Source organism: Podarcis pityusensis, assembly GCF_964106645.2.
Source record: "Podarcis pityusensis genome assembly, contig: HAP1_SCAFFOLD_556, whole genome shotgun sequence".
NCBI classification, from domain to species: Eukaryota; Metazoa; Chordata; class Lepidosauria; order Squamata; family Lacertidae; genus Podarcis; species Podarcis pityusensis.
In genome coordinates this window covers 23,171-29,860 of record NW_028293436.1, presented here as the reverse complement: position 1 = coordinate 29,860, position 6,690 = coordinate 23,171, and positions in this window count along the sequence as shown.

Genomic DNA, 6,690 nt, shown 5'->3' with positions numbered 1-6,690 from the left:
ATCACAGCACTCATGCATATCTAAGCAAACAGGTCAGCCTGACCAGACTTACATGAAATAAGAGTAATTTGCTCAAAATGAGAGTGCCTGGAAAAAGCAAGATTTTGGACCACAGTTAACAACAAGTTCCAAAATTAGTATTAACACCCATTAAATTTCAGTGGACCTTATTCCCAGGTAAATAGGTTCAGGACTGCAGCCTAAGATGCTAATTCGTGTATTCTGATTTGTGCAGCCAAAGTTATGAAATATAGATATGCCTTGTGTTTATTCATATTTGTTCAGCTGACTTCATGAAACATCTTTACTGTTTTATTCCCTTGTACTCATGCAAATCCTAAATATGAGACAATATACACAGCCTCTACCCTCATCCATCAATTGTGAAAAAGATCTCAGATTTCTTCATTTTTTAAAAAGGCACTGGTTAATAACAAGCTTGTCTGGAGACTTAAGCACATGTTAGGCTAATTTCATGGCTCACAGCCATGCAAGGGGATTTTAAACATTTAATCCTAGGCACAGGAGGGGCAATGTGTGTTACTGAGTGTATGGCATTTTCTTGATGGTCAACCATATAAAACTATTTCCATCTTGACCACAGCACAAAGATAAGTTTCAGCTTTTGCTCCCCAGTCACCATCCTGATGGAATATCCTCTGCCCTGCAATTAATGTCAGTAAAGAGCTCTCATTAGTCTCAATGGAATTTGCGCACACCTCTAAGATTTAATTGTTCAAATCCCCTGATGTGGCTGTGAGCCATGCGATTAATATAACATTAGTTATTTAGGTCTTCGGCTTATTTACTAATTTAAGAAATGTAATCGTCGCCGTTCGAAATAAAAGCTTCCCAAGCTCCAGAGCCCAGACTGAAGGAGATGATGAACTCTAGACAACCTAAGCCCTCTTCCCATGTTACTTGTGTGTATGCATAATTGTGTTAATGGAAGAAACGGCCAACATTTAGCCCCACCCATAATGCCATGGCTTACTGCCTGCCCCTGCCTTTGCTGTTACTTACAGTCCTTGATAATTAGGGTTGTTAATCACACTGGAAGCCTCCATATGTAAAGACACGTCAAAGTAGACATTATCCTGAACATAGTAACAGATGGTAAATATAGGGACAGGAGAAGCAGATTGTGGCGGATTATGACTGCTAGGAATTTTTTTTGGGGGGGGGAGATTTGGAGGTGGGTAAAGAAAACACTGAAAGAGGGAAACAGGCTAATTTCTCACAAAAATAATAATGTCTGCACATTTTCATCTTGCATCTCAGGTTCTACAAATGCTAGAAACTTTTAATGAAACGTGTGCAGATGAGGAAAACCAAGATGATCAAAGGTCTAGATACCAAGCCTTATGAGGAATGGTTGAGGGAACTGGGTATGTTTAGCCTGGAAAAGAGAAGACTGAGGAGATATGATAGCCATCTTCAAATATCTCAAGGATTCACTGCCACATGGAAGAAGAAACACACTTATTTTCTCCCGCTGTGGAGGGTAGGACTCGCAATCAATGGCTTAAAATTAGAAGAAAGGAGTTTCCCACTAAACGGTAATCGTTGTTGGGCAGTGGAAAGGTCGCCCCTGAGATTTTGTAGACTCTCCTTCCTTGGAGGTTTATAAGCAGAGGCTGGATGACCATCTGTCATGGATCCTTTAGCTGAGATTCCTGCATTGCAGGGGGTTGGACTAGATGACCCTTGGGGTCCCTTCCAACTCTAGGATTCTGTGATTCTTGACACTATAAAATCTGAGGGTTATGGTTCATGGAGTGGGGAGCAATTGCCCCCTTACCCTCTCCCCCCACCTCAAGATGTCCAGGACGAGAGAAGAGGGAATCAATAGTGGGGCAGCAACTAAATTCTCAGTGATGAAACGCGCCTCGCATACAACCGCATTGTTATGCATTTCAAACATATCCTATTTCCATCACACATCATGTGTCTTCCGTATCTTGATCGGCTTCAATCCTTTTCCTACACAGGATGTGTGCAGAGAAATGCAGCTTTATTGTGGGCAAAGCCAACCCAGCGCACAAACATGCCGGAGCTCGCTTCTTCTCGCCATTGTAACATCCACTGCATTGTGTCCCGGGCTGTGTTTGCTCCGGCATCGGCGCGGATGCTTTGAACCAACCTGCCCTGCCTGCCCCGCCCTGGGCGAAGAGAGGTGACTAAACGCCTCATCATGTGACCGGGAGGGGCGGCGGCCACGCGCTCCGCTATCAGGGCAGCAGCAGCAGTGGAAAATTTTCAGTCTTTTCGGGGATGCGCGCGCAGCTGAGGACACGCCGCTATCACTTCTCTATCTCTAGAACATTCCCGTCAAGCGGTGACGGGGGGGGGGGGGGGCGGAGATATTTCCGGAGCGGCTCCTGGAGCCACAACACAGCGGTGCCTCAAAGGGGTGGGGTTGGCGCCTTTCCAGTGAGCGCCCTTGTACTTGGTAGGGCTTACTTCCGAGTAAACCACGCCGAATAACGTGGGGAGCTGCTGAGGGCTTTCTGTTTTGGAAGCGCGCGGCATGGCTTCCCCCAGGCGAGGGAGGGCCGCTTGAAACCAATGAAGGCGCCAAAAAGAGCCGAGGCGCGCGCGCCCGAGTGCGCGGTAGGGGCTGTTGCAAAGGCATCCCCCCCACACACACACACACCCGCCAAGCTGTGGGGAAAGACCGGCATCTGTCTCGTGCTGTGTCTCCTCCTCTCACCCACCCAAGCGGGGCTGCTTGGCGCCGTAGCTTCTGTCCCGCACTTAGCACAAAAACGGCGGGAAACAAAACCCCCTCCTTGAAATGCACAGAACGGGGTCTCCTCTGGACCGCGCAAAAAGAGCCCTTCAGGAGCAAAAACGTGTGTGCCGTGTGTCATGCGATCGATTATGCGAGGTGGGGCATTACCTGCCCCCCTCGAGTATTTTATTCAAGTTGGCACCCTTGGGGTCGGATGCCTACCCCACCCCCAATCAAGTGAAATAAATGAAGATGCTTAACTGAAAGTAAAAATTGTAGAAAGATTTCGACAAGTTTTTCTGAGCACTTGGAGTCAAAACAAAGTAATTTAAAACAACTGTTGTTGAGACATGTCCTGCTGGACAGAGCCAGGCAGAGGATGGGGACAGGTGGGTGCCCTGCTCTCCCCACAACATAAATCCCATGCTCCTACCTGTGAGACTAATCCATAAAATCCTGGCTTTCATTTGAAAATAGAAACCCCAAATGGGTTTCGAGCATTGATAGCACCTGGGATATGTGGCAAAATATACAGACGTTATTCTCATTATTTTCGAGTGGTTTCCTCCTTTCAGTGTTCTGTTGACTGTTTTGTTCTGTTGAAAAACTCCTACAGGTGGGGCGAGAGATATCTTACCAATGAAAACCCACCACAGATGCATGGTCACCCACACCACCCCAGTTTTTCAAGATGGCTCACAGCGCGATCCTATCCATGCCTATACAGTGGTCAGTCCCATTTTCAATTACTCCCATATATATATGCCTGCAGCCTCAGTCTGCAGAGTTCCTGGAATATGCTCTCTCAGAAGTAATTCAAGGTGTGAAGAGTCAATGGGGTTCTATTGGGGTGGTGGTAAGAAGTAAATAATGACTTGTACACTGAAACATCTGAGATATCTATATGCAGGGTGAGCTGTGGAATAGAGTGCACCATGAGGTGAGAAATATAAGGGCAAGAGAGATTCAGATGGACCTGATGGTTAGCTGGTGGTATAGCATAGCATAGCATAGCAGGATGTCAAACTAGGTCTACTGAAACCCATCTTTGCATTCTACTCAGCCTTGAATATCACTGGGGGGTGTTGGACCAATCGCTCTCTCAGACTAACCTATCTCACAGAGTTGGTGTGAGAATAAAATGTAGCAAAACCCTATCTATATTGAACTTCCTGGCAGGAAAAGAGTTTACATGTAATAGATACTAGTAGCTAAGAGAACAAAAAGAAAGAGGCATCTCATATCTACAGAGGGGGGAAAACAAAAAGAGAGGGCGCCGTAAACCTTTATGTTTGTGGCACAGCATGGTTTTTAAGTAGGGTAAAGGTGGTGAACTAACTTCTAGCAATGTGCCCTTTTTGTACACATTACGTTTCTATGTATGATTGAATTCCATTTAGTTACAATGTTGGCAGAAACTCTCTGCAGGAATGTAAGTAAACTCAATATAAAAGATGTGCAAGTTGCCACAAGACTAAACCTGGTTATTAGCTGCTTCCCAAGTCCTTATTTCTGTGAAAGTTTGATGCAGCTGAATTAGCTGGAACTGAAGTTTATAAGCCCCTGCATCTCAAAATAAGGCTTTGGGCTACTTTGTTTCAGGTATTACAATGACTGTGGGAATGATATCTTCCAAGATGCACAATCATTCTCTCCAATCAAAATCACTGGTTTTGTGCAGCACTTTTATGTGCAGTGATTCCGAAGAACCCTTACAGATAAGGAACTGTGCATCCCAAACTGAATTTTGGGCTGCTACAAATAATCCATCCACACCTCCAGGAGAGTGTCCTGTTCAAGAAGCCCCATTCATGTCTATCTGAATACTTCATTTTGGTGCAACACATTGTGAAGCTCCTGCCCCATGCCAGTAATCAAGATACAAATAAAGCATGCATCCATTCCTTAAAGTGTGTCCTCTATGAGGAATTTTAGCATCACATTTGACCCAACACTTTTCTTTTGCTCAATTCACTATCAAGGCCCCTGGCCCCCCAACAATTGCTTAATGAATAATGAACTGTGTATGTGTGTGTGCCAGACTAAGATTTGGGCTACAACAAAATACACACCTAGAATTCCAGGAGTGTGCCGCCTTCTACATGTTGACCTAACATTGCATCCAGCCTAACACTTTGGTTGTGGTGCAAGGCAGCACCAAACTTATTGTTTCCATGCCAGTAACACATTGATAGATTTTTGTATGGGGCAGTATGCTTTAGACTGAGCATCCTACAGCAAAGGAAGGCAGTGGACTGCAGCTAATGCTAGGGTGTCTCAATGAGGGCACTCTTCAATATACTATTTAGGATGGCCCAAAACGTATCCATTTTGACATAAATTGCCAATTATTGCTGTGGGCTCAGTGCACTTGATGGCGTTTTGCATATAAACAAAGCACTGGTTCCTTTTTGAGACTGCTTTTATGGAAGTTTGGATTATAGAACTAAGAACGTCTAACTAATTTCAGCCTCATTAAGTGAACCTCAGAGTGATTTGAAATGTGCATCCCCGCTCTCACTCAAGTTTTCATTTGTTCTGCACAGAGCACATTTTATCCATTAAACAGTTCAAACACTACGTGTAACATCCACACATTATGGAAACATTGTCCCATTACAACTACCATTATATCAGTGAGAAATGAAATTTATTCATAGTTCAAGGGGGACTGGAATATTTTCAGCCTTGGTTGGGCTACCCCAGTGTGATGGGACGATGAGCTGCTTGTGTGTAAAATCCTAGTCCCTCAGAGTTTGGTCAAGTTTGCAAACCTCTGTCTGTAACGGAGCCCCTTAAACATGGCTCCGTCAGTCGCTGGCAGATTCCGACAGTGGTTGCTTTCGGAATCGCTTCCAACATAAAAGCTCCTTAACGGAAACACGTCTTCTGGACTCTCTGCGTGACAGTTTCCGGCGAGGAGTGGGTGTCCCTACAGGAGGTCCTGAAACCTCCCCACTGTTTTCGCTGGAAGTGTCTCTGAGCCATCCCTCCAGCTCCCTTTCCCTCAGCTCAGCTCCTCTCCCCCTACTGGTTCCCTCTTCAGCTGCTGAGTCTCTCCCAACCTGTGTGAGCCCTTTCACTTCCCTTCCTTCCGATGGCAGTTCCCTGACATCCACCTCCCCTCCAGGGCCCCCTTCATCCCCTCTCGCCCCCTCCTCTACGGGCGGTGAGGAGGCAAAACCCCGGAATGAACTTCCTTCATCTTCCGATGTCCCGAACACTTCTCTCCACCTGTTGCGGTTCCTGGTCTCGAAGTACTCCTCCTCCTCAGAGTCCATCTCCCCTTCCCCTTCCGATTCCGAGAATCCTTCCAACTCCTCCTCCTCATCGGTGGTCCCAAAGTATTCCCTCCGGAACCTCTCCACAGGCTGAGGTTTCCTTGGGAACCTTTGATGGAACGTTTCTATCAATACCTCGTCATTGATATCTTCTGCCATTACCCAAGTGTTTTCTGACTCCGGTTCTCCTTCCCACGCTACCAAATACTCCACCTGATCCCCCTTCCATCTGGCGTCGAGGATTTCTGCCACATGGCTGCTGCATTCCCTTTCTTCTATGACCGGTCCCCGAGTGGCCATCCCTTCTCGTCCCCCCTCATACGGTGACAGTAACGACCTGTGAAATACTGGGTGCAGTTTCATGTGGTTGGGTAACCGGAGCCTGAAAGCCACTGGGTTGACCTGTTGAATGACCTCAAAGGGACCCAATCTCCTGGGTCTTAATTTCTTACAACCTCCTTTGAACGGCAACCCTTGGGTTGACAGCCACACCCTATCTCCCACCCTTATGGTTTCACCTTCCCTTCGGTTCTTGTCTGCCTGCCTCTTGTATTCTTCCTTCGCCCTTTCTAAGTTGAGTTGGAGCTGACGATGGATTGCTTCCATTTCTTCTACAAAATGCTCGGCTGCCGGGACACCCCATCTCTCCCCTTCTCCCCCTGGGAAAGCCCTGGG